Raw genomic sequence first — 19,461 nt, forward strand, 5'->3', positions numbered from 1 at the left:
CAGTATCTGTGCACATTGTTTAGAAGACACTGCATCTTTGTTGCACAATGTCAAAGCTTGAGTTTTCCACATTCTAATTTAAATGCAGGAGAACTCTCATTAAACTAGAGCTCAAATACTATAACCATGATATCCTTAGCCTCACTCTAAGTATCATTGTCAGACTGCGGTGTTTGTAATATATTCTAAGGGAACAGGAAATGCCAAATGTACATAAAGTAGTGGATAAGCTTGATCAGAGATTATTAATTAGCACACAATAGAGCATGATCTTCTACCTGCTGCTCCCAATTAACATTCAGTGTCATTTTCCCTAATTGTAAGTGTTTAGCTGCAATTAAGTGGCAAAAATGTGAAGTAAAAAGAAAATGGCAAAGGAAAGTTAAGCATTTAAAGATACAGCAAAAAAATAATTTCAGCATTTCTTCTAAATATACACCTGTATTACAGTACAGCGCTTTTTGAAAAAGAGAAGATGAAAGTCACTTAATTAAAAACTCAATTAGACATAAGAGTAATTCATTGAGTTGTGAAACCAATTCAAATAAATGATCAATGTCAGAACGACTGCCCTGTAGTACAAGTATTATAAACCCTACGATTTGCATATCCCTGCAAGCCTTAAACAAGACCTTTTGCCCATGTGTATGCTCTGTGCTATACAAAAATCCATATATCTTCAACAGGGCAAAAACCAAATAAACATCTTAAATTAGGAGTGACCTCTGTTCAGGTCAGTTTCTTCGGCGTGCCCTTTTGGCCTGTGTTTGTGGCACAAAGTGGTTACAGACTGCTATCTCTAAGAGCTGAATATATTATTGACAGTTAAAACAAGGAAAAAATAAAAAGAAGACACAGCTAATTGAAGGGTATAACTGTTTGAATTTGGTGTCTAATTATTGTTGAACAGCAAATGACAGAAACCACAGATTTAATTTAAAAATGCATGTGTACCAAACAAATTACAACTAATTATAATTTCCATAAAATATAACCCATCTTAGGTATACAAGACTCTAAAATGTCTCATAATGGCTTCTCATTATATTCAGGAAGAAAACAATTTCAGACACTTTAAAACATTTAAACCAAACTACTAAAAAGGAGAACAGAGATAAAAATGTCCATGTTCAACAGTCAGTTTGGCCAATGGATTTTGGAAAAGGTGTGGAAGGTAACACCAGGCAGCTCATTGTCATTTAAAGACCATCTGTAAGACCTATAAAGGGAGGCTTATTGATAGCTCTTCACAAATTGAATGATGGACAAGTAATTGAAAGGACTCTGAATTGCCTCTTGAAGTGAGACTTAAATCGAGAGACCAGCTAACAGTTGGTCAATAGGATTTTATTGCATAATAATCAACATTCATTGTTGACTTATCCCAGTTTGGATGATGGCTTCAGGATATACCATTCTCTTTTATACAGCAGCCTAGCAGCTTCATTTGAAGGGCAAACAATCTTATGATGCTTAGGATATCAAAGATGCTTGAGTCTCCTTAACAGTAACAACTTCCTTCTCAACCTAACAAGAGTTTCAAGATTAAAGATTATTGAACCACTAGCTCTGGCTAAGCCTACCCATCCAATTGAGGCAATGCGAAAGAGGTAAGGTCACCTCCAAGGCGTGCCCTTACAGACCTTTAATCAAGTTCATTGTTGAGGTGTGAAATTTGGTATATATGTTGATAAATATTTTGTATGCCTTTATTTGTAAGTCAGACAAAGCAAATATAATATTAGTGTTTTATTAATGAGAGCAGCATTGCTTTGATGCTTAAAAAAACCCTCCCCCTAGTCTTTAGGACTGACTTAGGAATTTATTGCATGGTTGTGGAAAATGCCTAAAACCAGTTTGGCAAATGATTCTCTGCAGGACATACTCTCTCAACTAACCCCCACATGGAGGCCAAACTACCTAGCTGGCAAGCATCAGCTCAACAAATGGTTTTGGGGGCAGGTGTGAAAGGTATTGTGTGCCCCCATTGGTCTGAAATATGGCTGTTTGGGATTGGTTTTGAATCAGAGGCCGTTCTGCACCTCAGCGCCCCATTGGTGTAAGGGTTTGGACAGAGAATATATAAATGTGCTTGCATTATCCCTCTCTCTGTCTTTCTCACCATTACCATGAAAAGGACAACACACTGAAAGGCACAGTTCAGCAGCCATATTGAGGCAGGCATGCGGCTTGTCCTGAAGAAAGCTAGAAATGATGACTTAACTAAAGACATTTAAGTAATGTACAAGTCTGTGTGCTGCCTGAAATTACACTTCAGCATTTATCAGGTTGTATGTTTGCCAATATTCATGTGTACTTTGCTTATTGTTATTATTTTACAAATATTATCAATAATACATTATTTAAAGTTGTAACTTAACTCCTGTTTGTCTTTTACTCTATGTAATTGCCTGAGGTTATATATGAAGAAGGGAAGGTGGGGAGAAGTTATAAAATACAATACTTTATAAACAGTGGTAAGTCTATGTGATTTGAGGCATTCTGACAAAGGCTACACATTAAAGAATACAAAAGGGGAAAGTAGAGTAATATACTGTAGAACTCTACCAAGACAAAACGTTCATCCATTGCAATTCATCATCTCAGACTACTCACATTTAATGGCCCCTGTAGAACCAGTGAGGTTGGGATCACCAGGAGATCCAGCTGTCATCTTTATCCAACTAGGCTGAACCTCGCAAGACCCATCAAGGCTACTTCAGTATCATCTCCCAGCGCAACAGAGCCTTGTTATCTGCATGGTGCTAGATTCGGAACATCTGCTCAAATGTAAGCAAATTATGGCAGCTAGAAACAATTCCCCTTAGGAGTGAAAAGTTGGTTACACAAGTACACTAGGATCATGAGGCCATGAATTTGCTGGAGGCCAAAACAGTAAGCATGGAGGTTAATAGTGTTCTTCACTATGTATCATCCATACTGCAGAAGAAAGACATGCCACAACTGAGATCTTCAAAGAAAGCAGCTCTCTCACATCTTAAATGTACAGAACAAAGGTTAGTGCAAAACTGGAAACATGAAGACGTCTTACAATTCAGAGATATTGACACTTGTGCAGGCAGGTTATATATAAATGAGATAAACACTGAAGATGTCGGACAATCCCCAGAACTGTGGAATGTAACATGTCACTTCTTCCACCATAATGACAAGTGCAGAATAGTGTTCAACTGTCCCCTACAGTATAAAGTTTATCATTTGAATGAGTTTCTCTTAATGGGACCCATTGTAGGGCCCATTCTGCCCAGTGAATTGCTACAATTCAGGGTACATGCTGCAATTTCTAGTGACATCAAGGCTATGGTTCCTCAAGTAGGCTTGCTACCAGAGACAATGCTACTTTTATGATGTATTTGGAGGAGCATGCAAAGAGATGAAACAGTTAAAGTTAAAGTGTGGCATGTCCTTCCTTTTGGCATGACATGCAGCCCTTGCTGTGCTAACATTTTTCACCACACACAGCCGGAGGAAGAAGTATGCATCTCCATAGAGAGAAACATTTATGTAGACAGTTGTTTACTGGTGCTGATTAAGCAAGAAAACTAATAGACAAGTTGCTGACTATTTTAATAGCAAGAGGCTTTCAGCAGCAGCACTGGGCCAGCAAAGTTACATCTGTTATAAACCACATTCCTAGAACAGATGGAGCAAAATCTACTCAGGTTTGTGGTGGCTTTGTCAATCAGATACACTTGTCATCCTGTTGAAGAAGGTCTCTTAATGATTTGGACTATCTACTGCATAACATTTTAGCTAGACAATAATATTTAATCACCTTTAACACCAGGACTAAGATCCTAGTGCCCTGGCTCTAGAAGAAAAAGTATGAATGGAAAGATCCTGCACAGCCATCAAACCTCCTAACAACTTGAAATATCAAACGGACAGATTTAAAGCACAATGAAAGGATATTTAAATCCAGATATTGTTTTTCTTTGTGGTTTTAACTTATTTTACTAGGTTAATAATTTTAGCTAATTTTAGGCTTAGATTTGATCTTGCTTCTGGCTTGTCAGTGATAGTAGTTACTAGGAAAATGATATAAATGGACTTTACATATGATTGCTGCCATCATTGCAAACTAGAGTGCTGGCTCAGCTCAACTGTCTTTTGGATAAGCTGCCAACTCAGGAGAATTCATCAGGAGAATGAAGAGGATCTGAAGGCTATGTTACTTCTGCATCACTTGGAAATTTAAGAGACACTCAGAAACTAAAACTAGGTTGTATTAAATATTGTTGTAATTATCTGTTGTCACTGCAATCTCAATCACATAAGCAGCTCTGTTTCACTACAATGCAGATGTATTGTCTGAAGAAGACGGCGAACAGCTGGAGTGAAAATAAAACCAAAGCAGAAAGAATTCAGAATTGGTCTGCCTTCTATTGTAAAAGGTAATGTTTGATCACTCTCACTTTCATTTTGGGTCATGGTGAGCATAGGTTGTGTATTACAGAGAATTGGCTGAAACCTGATATACCTGACACCGTTTTAATTCTGTGCGGATTTGATCTTATTTGAGCGGACAAAGACCCAGTGCAGTGTGTGTATATGTGTATGAATGAGGATAGGGGAAGAGAATAATCAAATCTGGTGACAAGAAGGCTCTAAAGAATGTACACAGAATGCTGAAGAAAAGGATGAGTGAAAGTAAAGAAGCTTACAGAGCTAAAATAGAAAACAAACAGATTCAAAATAACATAAAATATATTTGTAATGGACTGGACATAATTATAGGTCTCAACCAATAAATGGCTCTGCTAGATGGGAATATGGAAAAGGCTAATTCTGTGATCCAATTTTAATAGGTTTTCCGTCCTTCCACCACCACCACCACCTTCATCCAATGACCAGTCCCCCCACATCATCTCTACTACATCAACAACTCCTGACACTTCAACTGGTATGGCCAGTAATGAGTCCACCTCTGACCATCAGTATGGGCTGATCATAACTGAGGCCTAATTGAGAAGACCACTAACTGAGGCTTCACACAGAAAAATCTGTGAGACTAGGTGGAGTCAGTCCTCGAGTTCTTAAGTCCTGTTCTGGCCAACTTTGTAATATCATTAGTTACCCATGCAGCATATCAATAAGGCACAAAAAAGTGCCACTGCTGAGGAAAACATTCTGTATTGTTCCAGTTCCAACAAAGGCAGTTACCTCTTCCCCTAATGATTACGGATCATGAAGACCAAGGCTAGATTAAGATACCCACCATACTTTTAACAATGCAGCTTGCGGACACTTGGTCTTTTAAAGCAGCGTGACATTTCTCATTCTTAATTTCGGAACTAGACTCGATTGCTTAATCACCCCTGGGCAGTGGTCTTCAACTTGCTGATAATCAATCATTTCATCTTTTCCCCCTTGTTCTTTTGACTTGTGGATACTTGATTGTTTCATCAAGTGCATCACTGATGAAAACAGCCCCTTGCCGTTATGGGCCCCTGAGGGAGTGATGGTAGATCCAGCCTTGCTTACAGCATGCTTAAGATTAGAGCTTTGTGCTGCACTTACTGGAGCACAATTGGGCAGACTGCTACAAAGTGAGTTCACTATTGATATACAACCTGTGACCCCGTGACCTGATTCTACTTCACTGCTTACTTAGCTAAACTTTGACTTGTGTCATTATAAAGATTTTGGGGGAACCAGGGTAGCAAAAATTCAGGAATGGACTGATATGCATTTTTGCCACTATGTGAGTTCTTATGATAATCCTGGAGATAATCTCACACAGGGAAAGATGCCCTTAGAACTTATGGGAAAAAATATACTGGAGTATAGGTCCTTTTTTCTTACATTTAAGGAATGACATATGATCCACTTCACCTTATATTATAGCTATTAACACCACTGAGTCTTATAAATCTAAGTTTTGTGGCCATACGCCACCCTTGTGCTGCCAGACTGTAGCTGTAAAGTATTACTTCATACTGCATCTCAGAAACTTTACGGGACGGCCCCCTCAGACAGGTGAACTATAAGCACATGTCTCTCAATGGTACTTGTACAAAGTACTGAATTAAGCGTCTGAATAGTTATATGAATGTGAGATTTCAGCTTTTGATTTTTAATAAATTTCAAACTTTTCTGAAAACATTTTCACACTGTAATTATGGGAGTTGTAGATTGATGGGGAAAAATGGCAAATTTATCCATTTAAACATAAATTTACAGCACAATAAAGTGTGCATAATATGAAGGATTCTGGACACTTTCTGAATCTACTGTATTTTAGAAATAAACACACCTTGTGCAGCCTGAAAGTGTGGGAATTTTTAGTGCATAATTAAATGTATTTACTTCATGTAATAACTGTGAGAAAATGAATAAATTAAATATATATACACAATGAACTTGCAAATTACCACCAGGCTGTCCAGGTGATGCCTGCGTGTCTGAAAGAGACCCGCAGTCTTACACTCTGCAATTACTATGCAATTTCAATTTGCAAAAAGAAAAACAAAACCGAATATGTCTATTGTCTATACTGTTTGCCGTCCTTATAGATGATATGGCGTACGCTGCACTTCTAAGCAGCTTTCATCACCGTACACGGTGTATTTATAAGGTAAGTCGGTTTCACTTGAGAAAATAAGATCGCACGCACGGTTCCCCTATGGTCATTTCTGAATCCGCATGATAGAGAGGATGCGTTATTAGGCTCTTTCTTATTGTCAACACGTTTGTCCCTCTGCTTCTTCGTCTGTCTTTAACAATCAACTTGGCTCGGAGAAATGCTTTTGGGGGAAATGCGTTGTGATCAGGGGCTGAATCAAACAGACAAAAAGATCAGGGGCTTAACGATGCTTGCACATTCCTGAAAAAAAGATCCGGGGCTGGGCAGAATACATAACGAACTAAAGGCTCTGATGCACCAAGCAGCAAATCCCATATGAACGAAGATACTGATTTAAAAACGCTTCGAAAAAGTATATAAACAAAAATTACAAACGCTCCAACTTTCAAAGCAGTTGATTCAGTCCACTAGCGCACAGGATTGTTCCATCACGCAACCAAAAATAGAGGCCGCGTGTATCACTTCTCGGCCACCGTAGAAAATATATCCTCCGACTGACACTTGACAATTATGCAGTCGCGACATACTTGGCGATACACCATTCAGTAAGTTTAGTGCTTCTTTTTTTGAAAACGGTCACCAGGATATTCATCTTGAAGAAAACTGAAGTTAGTAAATATAAATGAATTCTTAAACACATGGCTTTCTTGCTTTGACAGGTACGGGGGTTTGCGAGTGGACGTGCTAAAACTTATTTCAGTTGATAACGACCGAGGCTGGTTTTTGCACTACGGAGGGGGTGCTTGCTTGCGGTTCAGTGTAGGCGCCGTCTAAAGCCGGTTTATCGTGTCGGTGTTGGTGTTCAGCTCTGTTCGTCACACTATCCTACTATTCATTTTCTGAACACCGTACTCGAAGCATTGGGTCTAGGAAGGACGGACGGAATTTATTCACTTGAATCATACTGTTAACTTAAGCGTTTCACGAAAATTTGTTTTCGATGAGCTCTTTTCGCTTTGACCTATGGAATATCGTTTGTGCCAAAATGAAATGCATAAAATTATCTATCTATCTATCTATCTATCTATCTATCTATCTGTACTTTCTTAGAAGACTGGCGTCCTTCAACATCTGCAATAAGATGCTGTTGACGGTTGTGGCGAGTGCCCTCTTCTACGCGGTGGTGTGCTGGGGAGGCAGCATAAAGAAGGACGCATCACGCCTGGACAAACTGGTGAGGAAGGCAGGCTCAATTGTAGGCATGGAGCTGGACAGTTTCACATCCGTGGCAGAGCGACGGACACGAGCAGGCTCCTGTCAATCATGAAGAATCCATTGCATCCACTGAACAGTATAATTTCCAGTTAGAGGAGTAACTTCAGCGATAGACTGCTGTCACTGTCCTGCTCCACTAACAAACTGAGGAGATAGTTTTCCTCACTCCCACAATGCGATTCTTCAATTCCACCCGGGGGGGGATAGGTGGGGGTAAACGTTAACATTATACAAGTTATTGTCTGTTTTACAGCATTTTTATCACTCTAATACAATATTGTTTTTTATCAGTATGCTTCTGCTGGAGTATGTAAATTTCCCCCGGGATTAATAAAGTATCTATCTATCTATCTATCAAATGCATAGTTGAATGATTCACTCAGTTACTCACTAATTCATCAAGGAAAATGCTGTTTTCCATTTAGTTATAAAGCTGAAATTTGTAAAGATATACAGTACATCTAGGGTAGTAGGTATCCAATAAGAAAGGACATTTCAATATATTGCTATTTAAAATACATACCCTAAAATCAATGATGACGTTATGGAAAAGGATAAAATTGGCCAGCCCATGTTTTTTTATCTGTTGGTAACAATGGTATAGCAAGGCGGTGTGTCTCCTTTTTTCAGGCCAGTGCTGACAAGAAATGTGGCTTGCAGTTAAAGCAAATGAACTCCACAAGGAGAACTGTGTCAGTCTCCAAGGTGAGACAGTAATTGTGCAGAGAAATGGAATTGGTGTCAAGTGAAGGTGAGCAGGTGCACTGCACAGGAAAAAGAGACAGGGTGGTGAGCTACGTGGAAAATATGATGTGATGGGATGAAGTAAAGTTGTGCTAGCAAGTGGTATCCTTGTTCCCAATTAGTACTCTTTATTCTGTTGTTGCCTTCCTGTTTCTCATGATGCAATATAAAATGCATACAAATTCAAGCTGCACTGGATTGGCGCGCACACTAATATACATACACTTCAAAGGAAGAGGTTGGGGCCAGTGGCCCTTGGTGGTAAGGCACATGCAGTATTGCTATGAATGCTTTGGTGTGCAAAGCACAAATGGTCAAGTGATGGTAGAGCATACTGACCCACCCCTCGCTCTACATACTACATAAGCCAGTAGTGATGGTATGCCTTGATCAATTTAAACACTTGTGCAGCTCAGTAAAACGTCCCTTCACAGACTTTGGACTTTCTACATAGTTCACTATATTATTTGTTTTCACCTGTTCTTTTCTGTACTGTACTTATAATGTTCAGTTCATTCTTTTGGGCACATAAATGTGCAATTTGTATATGTCAATGCTGTATGTAATAAGTTAAAGTAAACCACAATTCAGTGTATATTGCTTTATATCTAAACCATTCAAAACTTTGTAACAGCAGAAAATTACAGATTAAAGTGTTACATTCAAATCTGACTGAAGCTGCCATTTTAACAGGCTGTGGTACAGGGTTAAGTTATATTTATATATGCCCAAAATTCTAAATACTGCCACTCATTACCTGTTTGAATTCAAAAGAATACTTTCATCTAAAATTGTGCTTTGCAATGATCATGAACAAAAGCCAGTTCATTAGGAAAAGCAAGAATTGATCTAGGGCGGCACGTTGGCGCAGTGGTAGCGCTGCTGCCTCGCAGTTAGGAGACCCGGGTTCACTTCCCGGGTCCTCCCTGCGTGGAGTTTGCATGTTCTCCCCGTGTCTGCATGGGTTTCCTCCGGGCGCTTTGGTTTCCTCCCACAATCCAAAGACATGCAGATTAGGTGGATTGGCGATTCTAAATCGGCCCTAGTGTGTGCTGGGTGTGTTTGTGTGTGTCCTGCGGTGGGTTGGCACCCTGCTCAGGATTGGTTCCTGCCTTGTGCCCTGTGTTGGCTGGGGTTGGCTCCAGCCGACCCCCGTGACCCTGTATTTGGATTCAGTGGGTTAGAAAATGGATGGATGGATGTTCAAGCAAAACGAAAATGACAACAATATTGACATAGGTCAACAGAAGGGCAATGCGGACTATTGAGAAAATGCAACAGAATGACTGTTTAATTCCATTAAAAATATAAAAATAATATGTTAGGTTGATTTTGCCTTGTACTAAAACAGAACACCCCTGTTTCAACTGGTCATCGTTTGTGCCACATTATTTCAAATATAAGTTAGTTAAAATGGGATCTTCACCTCAACTGGTAGTAAGGGAGTAGCCAGGGTTCTCAAGTTCAGTCCCGGGGTCTCACTGTGGCTACAGGGTTTCATTCTAACCAGTTTCACATACAGATAGGTTAGGTTTTTTTTTTCTCATTGATCATATTGTTTAATTAAGGTAGTCTTTTTTTATTTTATTTTGGATTCAGAAAAATATGTTAGTATGATATGCTATTAGACGAAATTCAGAAATTTGTATTTGTTGTCATAGCTTTAGATAGCAACTTTTTTTTACCATTTTATTTTTAACTGGTGTAAACCTGGCAAGACTTACTCGCTGCCACTGTCTCTTTAGTATCAGAATACCTGCGGTAGAGTTTTTGGCCAACTACATCAAAAACACAGCCAGAAGAGGCAACAAAAATGCACTACATGAAAGTGTTTGATACTGGTGGTGCCAGTTAGGAACTGATTGAATAGAGGAAATAAAATTACAAATGAACTTGCAAAAAATATGAAAAGAAAAAACTACTGGTGCCATCTTGCAAGTGTTAGTTCAATACAGTCTGCATTTGGCTTGATGCAACGCAATCCTGTGGCTTTGTGTTTTTTTTTAGGATGATTCTGTTTGTTGTAATTTGTTGATTTTTGTCATCAGTCAGTCATTTTCCAACCTGCTATATCCTAACACAGGGCGCAAGACAGGAACAAACCGCGGGCGGGGCGCTAGCCCATCTCAGGGCACACACACCAAACACACACCAGGGACAATTTAGGATCGGCAGTGCACCTAACCTGCATGTCTTTGGACTGTGGGAGGAAACCCACATAGACACAGGGAGAACATGCAAACTCCACGTAGGGAGGACCTGGGAGCGAACCCGGGTCTCCTTACTGTGAGGCAGCAGCCCTTGTTGATTTTGTGCCTTCAGGCAATCACAAATAATGCAGGCTTTATTTGTATTGTAATTGCACATCATCCCCTGCACTTGTGAAAATTCAATACCCCCATACTAACTTTGTCCTAGTACTGGCTAAGTTGTTAGCATACATTTTTTTAAATATTCACAGTATTTTCCTGTCCTTTTCAGATCACTTTGTGGTTAGTATTGGCACATTTTTAGCTGTATGAATGTCAGCATGGAGTTTCCTGTAGTGGGCCCAGGTGTCCTTGTACTCTTAAGTCTGCAAATGTTTAAGTCACTTATGAGTTGCTTGCCATGAACATGAATTATAGTCCAACTGGTTCCAGTAGAGAATCAAATACTTAAGCAAGTCTGCACACCCTTTATCCTCAAAACGACACCATGATGGCATGGATCGTGGACTATCTTACAGACAGACCTCAGTATGTGTGTCTCAGGAACTGCAGGTCTGACATTGTGGTCAGCAGCACAGGAGCGCCGCAGGTTACTGTACTTTCTCTGGTCCTGTTCAGCCTATATACATCAGACTTCCAATACAACTCGGAGTCCTGCCACGTGCAAAAGTTTGCTGATGACACTGCTATCGTGGGCTGCTTCAAGAGTGGGCAGGAGGAGGAGTATAGGAACCTAATCAAGGACTTTGTTAAATGGTGTGACTCAAACCCCCTACACCTTAACACCAGCAAAATCAAGGAGCTGGTGGTGGATTTTATGAGGCCCAGGCCCCTCCTGGACCCTGTGATTATCAGAGGCAGCTGTGTGCAGAGGGTGCAAACCTATAAATACCTGGAAGTGCAGCTGGATGATAAATTGGACTGGACTGCCAATACTGATGCTCTGTGCAAGAGAGGACAGAGCCGACTATACTTCCTTAGAAGGCTGGCGTCCTTCAACATCTGCAATAAGATGCTGCAGATGTTCTATCAGACAGTTGTGGCGAGCGCCATCTTCTACGCGGTGGTGTGCTGGGGAGGCAGCATAAAGAAGAGGGATGCCTCACGCCTGGACAAACTGGTGAGGAAGGCAGGCTCTATTGTAGGCACTGAGCTGGACAGTTTGACATCTGTGGCAGAGCGACGGGTGCTGAGCAGGCTCCTGTTATGAAGAATCCAATGCATCCACTGAACAGTATCATCACCAGACAGAGGAGCAGCTTCAGCAACAGATTGCTTTCACTGTCCTGCTCCACTGACAGACTGAGGAGATCGTTCCTGCCCCATACTATGCGACTCTTCAGTTCCACCCAGTGGGGGTAAACGTTAACACTACACAAGATTATAGACTGTTATACCTGCCTCACACTATCCACCTTGCATTTTTTAACTTGCACTGTGCTTTTATTGCTCTTTAATTAATATTGTTTTTATCAGTATGGTGCTGCTGAATTTCCCATTGGGGATTAATAAAGTATCTATCTATCCATCCATCCATCCATCCCAACACCACCTGTCTAAAATGTGGTGTCCTGGACTGTTTGTCTTCATTGCCCTCCCAACTTGGATTGCCTCATGTAATGTACCAGATGCCCAGAACAAATGCAGAGCTTATTGCCGAATGACAGAACCCTTCTTTCTACACTGACATATGAAGATACAAGCTTTAGGTTTGCCATTGTGTTTTTTACTCAGCATTTCACAAACATTTGGTGTAATCATGTAATGGATTTTCATTACTTAATTCTGGTTTTGGAGTGATAAAAGTACAGTGAATGTTTAGGTGCTTCCAAATGAATAATGGGGAAACATGTTAGAGATCTGAACAGTGCTTGAAGCTTGGTTTTGCAATTTCCCATTTTCAGCATTTTGTACACAAAGAGCAGAGTATTGGACATAATTGTGAAACTATCAGCCATTGTAATGCAGTAAATGTCTTGGTATATATGATAGCTGTTGAGTTCTTTACAAAACATTTTCAGTTAAAACTTGTTTTAAAAAAGACTATTATGTCACTTTTTTAATTTGTTTAGGCAAAGTAGGCAGGAGGTCCTATATTATTATATAATTTACTAAGTGACACATTATTTAAGACATACTGCCATAAGGCACATTAAGTAATGTTTTTAAATTATACAAAGCAAATATCAACAGGAAGGAAAAATGTTAAAAGCTAAAAAAATGAAAACAAATCTAAATTCAGCTTCATTTTTTTAAACAGTTTTGTTGAAGTCACTTGAAGTGGGATGCGAGGAAAGCACCAGTAAAAGAATTCAGACAACAGAGGAGTCCGATGCAACATCAAGTCAGTTCAGGTCAGTTCAAATTACTTATGTAGAAGGGGGGCACACAGCACTTTATTTGCCAAGTCTGTTTTAAAACGTACAATTATTAGTTACATGACATAACCCTGTATATAATGTTGACCAAGTCTCCTGATTAGCCATTTGTCTTAAATTGATTTAGTTTTCCATTGCCTCCCCCTCACAGAGTAGTCTGTTTGCATTTGTCTTCACAAAGCATAAAAAGAACACAGAGTGAAGTCTGTATATAGTTAATTTAATATTATTTTTGCCTCCATTTTACCAGTGCTTGTGTTTTTATGTCTTAAAGTATATTCCCTAACCTGTAATATTTCAAAATGAAATGAAGTAAGGTTTATTGTCTGGTTTAATTCTTTTAAACTAGCTCCAACTCCTCCAGCCTAGCCATAAAACTACACAAAATGCTTAATTCCTCACCTTCCACCATAGATTCCATCCCTGATGCCTGAACCTTACCCCTACCCCAGACTGTTGTTTCAGCTGATCAGGTAAGAAAAAAGCTTGAGAAGCACTTCACAGGCAATACAATTTGACCTGATTAAATCAGAGGATGCTGAAGTCATGTGCCACACAACTGTGTGAGATCCTTTAGCACTATTCATCCTTTCTCTGAACATGCCAAATGTGTTACAATTGTGGAAGACATCTTACATAGTTACATTGCCTAAAATGTATTAAGGATGCACTTAAGGACCACAGACAAATAACTCTCACATCACATATTATGAAGAGCTTTGAGAGGCTGGTCCCAAGTCAACTTTAACCTCTGGTTGTGAGTCTCCTATGGTTTACATAGCAGACACATATAGGAGTAGATGAAACTCAGGTCTATTTGCTCTACAGAGCTTACTACTACATGGATAAAACTGACACTATTGCCAGATCATATTTGTGAATTTCTTCTGTGCCTTTAACACTATCCAGCCTCTCTGGCATAGAATAAAATAATGGAGTTAGACAGGATGTTCACAGGATGTCTTAAATCATGAACTATCTAATTAACACAAGACAGTCTGTGATTCTCGAGTTCTATATGTGGGAGATGAGGTCAGCAGAACAGGGACAACCCAGGGAAATGTCTTGTTTCACTTTTCTTTCATCTCAATCTCTGACTTTTAAGTGTAACTCCCAATTTATTTTATATTCAGAAATTTTCAAATGATTCCTGTATTGTAGGCTGCATTAACAGTAGAGATGAAGAGGATTGTAAAATGATGGTGAAGAATTTTGTCATGTGGAGCAGGGAGAATCACCTGGAACTAAACTTAAGGACAAAGGAGATGGTTGTGATCTTCTAGCATGCCATGGAGCACCTGCGATCAGTCACCATGTTGGGTGAATAGTTGAATAATCCTTAGAATGTTCCACTATGCATTGATTAGAAGTTTACGTTGTGGTTTTCTGGGAGAGCAATACCAACTCGGGGGATGGCAAATGCTTCAATAAATTGTTTAGGAAAGCTATTTTGATTGCATAACTTACCCTCGAGATAATGTCAGAAAAGAATATTTTGGCAAAACTAGAGACGATTATATTAAGTGCAGCACATCCATTCCATTGTATGTTGTCCTGTGCCACCTTTAGTCACTGGCTTATTTCACCATGGTATACTAAGAGGTGTAATAGAGGCTTTTTTGTTTTCAGCTGTTAGAAAATGCAATGCCCCCCCCATTATATCTGTCTTCATTCTGGCTAGTTGTTGTAGACAACTGGGACTTGTGTTATTATTGAAGTATCATTTTAATATGTATAGTAATGAGTTTAGAGTCTCAGTGGCAATATGTTGAATTGAGAAGAGTTAATCACTAATCTTCAGCAGCAATTCTCAGCCAATTCCGGGGAAATTCCCAGATGCTCCCTCAGGACATCTCAGAGTCCTAAATCCTCCAGCATGTTTTAAGTCTTCCCTTTTGTTATCATGCATTGAGCTGTGCCTCATACACCTCCCAAAGAAGGCACCAGGAGTATTTTATCTATAGGCCTAAGCCATTTTATCTAGCTTATCTTGATCCAGATGGCCAGCTGTTGTACACTTCCTATACATGCCATGTTTTTCATCCTATCACAGAGAATAAGTCCAGCAACCCATGTTGACATTAGTGGAGGATGGGGATATGGACTGACAAGTACCCTTACTGCTGGTGTCCAACAGTAGGTCCAAGTGTTTTCTTCCATTAAAAAAAACAACAAGCAGTGGCTTCTTGCAGCTTCCTGCACTACTGAGGCCTTGAACAGAGTCCAGTTATGTTTGATGGCCCTGTCGTTTATTGAGATACAGGAAAGCTCTGCCAACTGCAAGAGATTAAGTCGTGATGGGCAGGAGAATCCACTTGTTGTTTCCAGCACACATTCACTACCCATTTTAGCCTATGAGGTCCCTTCAGCACTCTAGTTAGGCCGGGTGATGGGACCAAAAATGTTATTACAATCTATAATATCCATTAAATGTGTAACAGTATCACAACTTGCATTGCTGCTTACATTATTTGATTATATTGCTAGCCCATTTCCCAATTCAAGAAAAATACACGCATATATATATATATATATATATATAGTGACTCAAACTCCAAAAACAACCTCACAGACACAGACCTGGGTTCGAAACACATTTTTATTAATAAAGTACCTTTAATAGGCTTCTTACTTGTGAGCACAGTATAGCCCAATACAGCAATACAATCTTTTTCTTTTCTCTTCTCTTCTCTCTGCTCCACTCCACTCCTCTCAGGTGAGTGTTGTCCAGCTCCTCTCCCGTCTCCAACTTGCCTGGATGAGGCAAAATGACTCCTTCTTTGTGGGATATCAGTACTTCTGGTATCATGGTATTGAATACCTAAAACACTTCTGGGCCATAAGGAAGTTGCACAAACCAGGGTGGTTCTCTCCCCACAGCAGCCCCTGGTGGGACCCAAGGACCCCAACAGGACTGCCCTTCCACACTACATATCCTAGGTAAACCTGCAGGTATCCAAGATGGGACCAAACTGGAAGAATACTCACACCTCTCAAATTGAGGGATGAATTCTGCTTGATAGAGCGTATTTCCCACTCCATCCATCATCTTTTTTGGTCCCAGCTTGGTTGCCTAGGAGCGAGTATGTTTCCCACTCTATTCATTATTTTTTTTGTCCGACTGAAGAGCAATCTGCCTTCTCTCCTACAGAAACTGGCTGTGCTTTCTTGTGATGCACCACTCAATTTGTTGGTTCAGAAAAAAAGATGCAAACCATCTAAGTGAGTGGCTAAGAAATAGCTATTCACTGTTAAGCAGTTATGCCATTTTGCTGTGCTTTACTTATGTTTTATTAATTTTATTTCATTTTGAATATGTGTGGGGAGCAAAGTATACAGTACTACTGTTTCAAAGATTTCTCAGATTGTCCCAAATTTCTGCTTTAATCATTTTTACTTAAAGCACTCCTTTTGTCTTTGTTACATTTTTTGCTTGTCTTTATGCTGCCTTTAAAAAGTAAGTTTGTGAAAATACCTGAATCTGAAGTCTTAAAATTTAATAGTTACTTCAGGTGACTGAAACTGCAGTTTTGTCAACCTTGCTTGCAGTGATAGCATTTTGCGCCTTTGTGTAGCTTTACATTATTAAAATCTCTGTATTATCATAGGCTGTTTGTACAGTAGCTCCTTTGCTTGTCACTAAATATTACTTTATCAATCCCTATACTCATGAATTCTTGTAGTTGCACATGTTTCTCCATTGGCATTGTGTAGTTTTTGTACATGTATTTCCAAATTTCCTGTCACGTCTGCAAGCACTGTACATACATGTAACTAATAATTGCTTTGAAATTGTCCATACCTCAAGTTTATAGTTAAAGAGACTATTTTTGGATACTACTGGTTGCCATCACTAACATTGCTACCCCTTTCCACCGTGTTCCTGCCTAGATGACCAGAGTTTTTTCTTGCGAACAAGTGAAAGTTGGAATTTTTTTTGGCTACAGATTGTTATATTAAAGAACTTTTTTATTTCAGACCACATACTCTGATTGTGTGATTTGAAATAAAGCAATTCAATCCTAAAATTGCTTTATAGTTGTCTTTTCTCAAGGTAGTGAGAATCCCTACTCAACCTATAGTCCTAAAGCTAGCTGTCCTGTTCTCTCTCATTAACAATAAATGTCCTTAGACTTGAAGTGCACTAAATTTCACAGAGCTAGTGATGGTATGCAAGCAAATAAACCTAGGATGACATTGTTTTATTTCAGCACATTTCTCATGAATCTGTTTATATTCAGAAACTGGAATATCAACATACCAATTAAAAATTGTTGCTGTTTGATAAAACAAGTCACAAAAGAGAAATAGGTAAACAGATCCTGTTTCTGTGACTGTCCGCCATATGAATGCAGTTGGATGAGAAGCCTATTTCATCATTTCTGCAGCTGACCAATAGGTGGACACAATTGATGGGTTTTAATTTATGTTTAATGTAATTTTTCAGTGTTCTTTGAAAGGGCATCAGTTTTGCATATGGGCTGAGAATTAGGTGATGTTTTTGTGAATTTGATAAGACTTTCGAATGTTTGTTTTGTTTAATAAATGAGCTTTTTATGTGCAAACTAAATATTTTCTTTTATCCAACAAGAAAAATTATGTGAATTGGTTAGGTGATTTCAAGCATACAGTCTGCATAATGGATGACTGAATGAATTCACATAGCAATAAGAATTTTTGTATTAAAAACATGCTAAAATACAGTATAGGTGTAGGAAAAACATGTTTTAGTTTAACCATACTTACCAAATTTATGAGTTTGAGCTTCTGTTTCTAAAGACATTTTTGGCACTAGGCAAAATATCTCATTGCACATTAATGTTCTCACCTAAATTGGAGTTTCTGATTAGCATAACTTGCACATACATGGGGAAAAATGTATGCTTCATCTTGACTATTATCAGACCTGGAATCGAAACCAGGTCCTTGGATCTGTGAGCGAGCTCTACTTCCCTCACCATACTTATTAAATATGTGATAAGTGATTCCTATTTCAGACAACAGCCACATTGCCACATCGTTTTGCTAACTAGAACAACTCTCACATACTGCACATGATTATTAGATACAAAACCTTTTACTCACCAAAAGATGTTATTAAAAATACTGTTTTGCTTATTTTTTGTTTAGTTGTTTTGGCATATTCTGTACAGTATATCATACATACATACAGTCAGGTCCATAAGTATTTGGACAGTGACACAATTTTTGTAATTTTGACTCTGGAAACCACTACAATGAATTTGAAACAAAGCAATGAAGATGTGATTGAAATATAGACTTTCAGCTTTAATTCATAGGGTTTAACAAAAATATTGTATGAGCTGTTTAGGAAAGACAGACATTTTTATACATGTTCCCCCTATTTTCAGGGGCTGAAAAGTATTTGGACAAACTAACTTAATCATAAATATATTGGCCATTTTCAATGTTGGGTTGAAAATCCTTTATAGTCAATGACTGCCTGAAGTCTGGAACCCATGGCCATCTCCAAGTGCTGCGTTTCCACTCTGGTGATACTTTGTCAGGCCATTACTGCAGCTCCAAGTGCTGCGTTTCCACTCTGGTGATACTTTGTCAGGCCATTACTGCAGCTCTCTTCAGTTGCTGCTTGTTTGTTGAATTTTCTACCATCAGCTTTGTCTCTAGCAAGTGAAATGCATGTCCAATTGGGTTGAGGTCAGTTTATTGACTTGTCCATTGAAGAGTATTCCACAACTTTACCTTGAAAAGCACTTGGTTTGCTTTCATAATATGTTTTGGCTCATTGTCCTTCTGCACTGTGAATCGTCGTCCTATCAGTTTTGCAGCATTTGGCTGAATTGGAGTTCTATGCACTTCAGAATTCACCCTGCTACTTCTGCCACCAGTCGTATCATCAATAAACACTAGTGACTGACTTCCATTCGCAGCCATGCATGATCATGCCATAAAACTGCCACCACCATGTTTCATAGATGATGCAATATTCATTGGATCATGAGCCATTTCTTCTCTTCTCCACACTCTTCTCTTTCCACCATTCTGGTATATATTGATCTTAGTTTCCTTTGCCCAATAAGAATTATTCCAGAACTGAACAGGCTTTTAAAAATGTTTTCTGGCAAAGTCCAATCTGTCCTTTCTATGCTTGAGGTTTACCAGTGTTTTGCATGTTGTGGTAGCTCCTCTGTCTTTATTTCTTGAAGTCTTTTCTTGATTTTTCTCAGCCTAATGATGGACTGCTTTTACTTACACGGGCAGCTAATTGGATCTCATATTGAGAGCTCACAGTGACAACGTCCAAATACAAATTCTGTAATCAGTT

At 39.1% G+C, this 19,461-nt stretch overlaps 1 long non-coding RNA gene across 1 annotated transcript; it reads left to right on the forward strand.

Moving 5' to 3' along the window:
- Window positions 1-7,103: 7,103 nt before the first annotated feature.
- Window positions 7,104-13,597, forward strand: LOC120533025. Its single transcript, XR_005634424.1, has 3 exons — window positions 7,104-7,152; window positions 13,037-13,130; window positions 13,569-13,597. It is a non-coding gene; the product is annotated as an uncharacterized LOC120533025 (long non-coding RNA).
- Window positions 13,598-19,461: the final 5,864 nt, after the last annotated feature.

This window comes from Polypterus senegalus, chromosome 7 (assembly GCF_016835505.1).
Source record: "Polypterus senegalus isolate Bchr_013 chromosome 7, ASM1683550v1, whole genome shotgun sequence".
Classification (NCBI taxonomy): Eukaryota; Metazoa; Chordata; class Cladistia; order Polypteriformes; family Polypteridae; genus Polypterus; species Polypterus senegalus.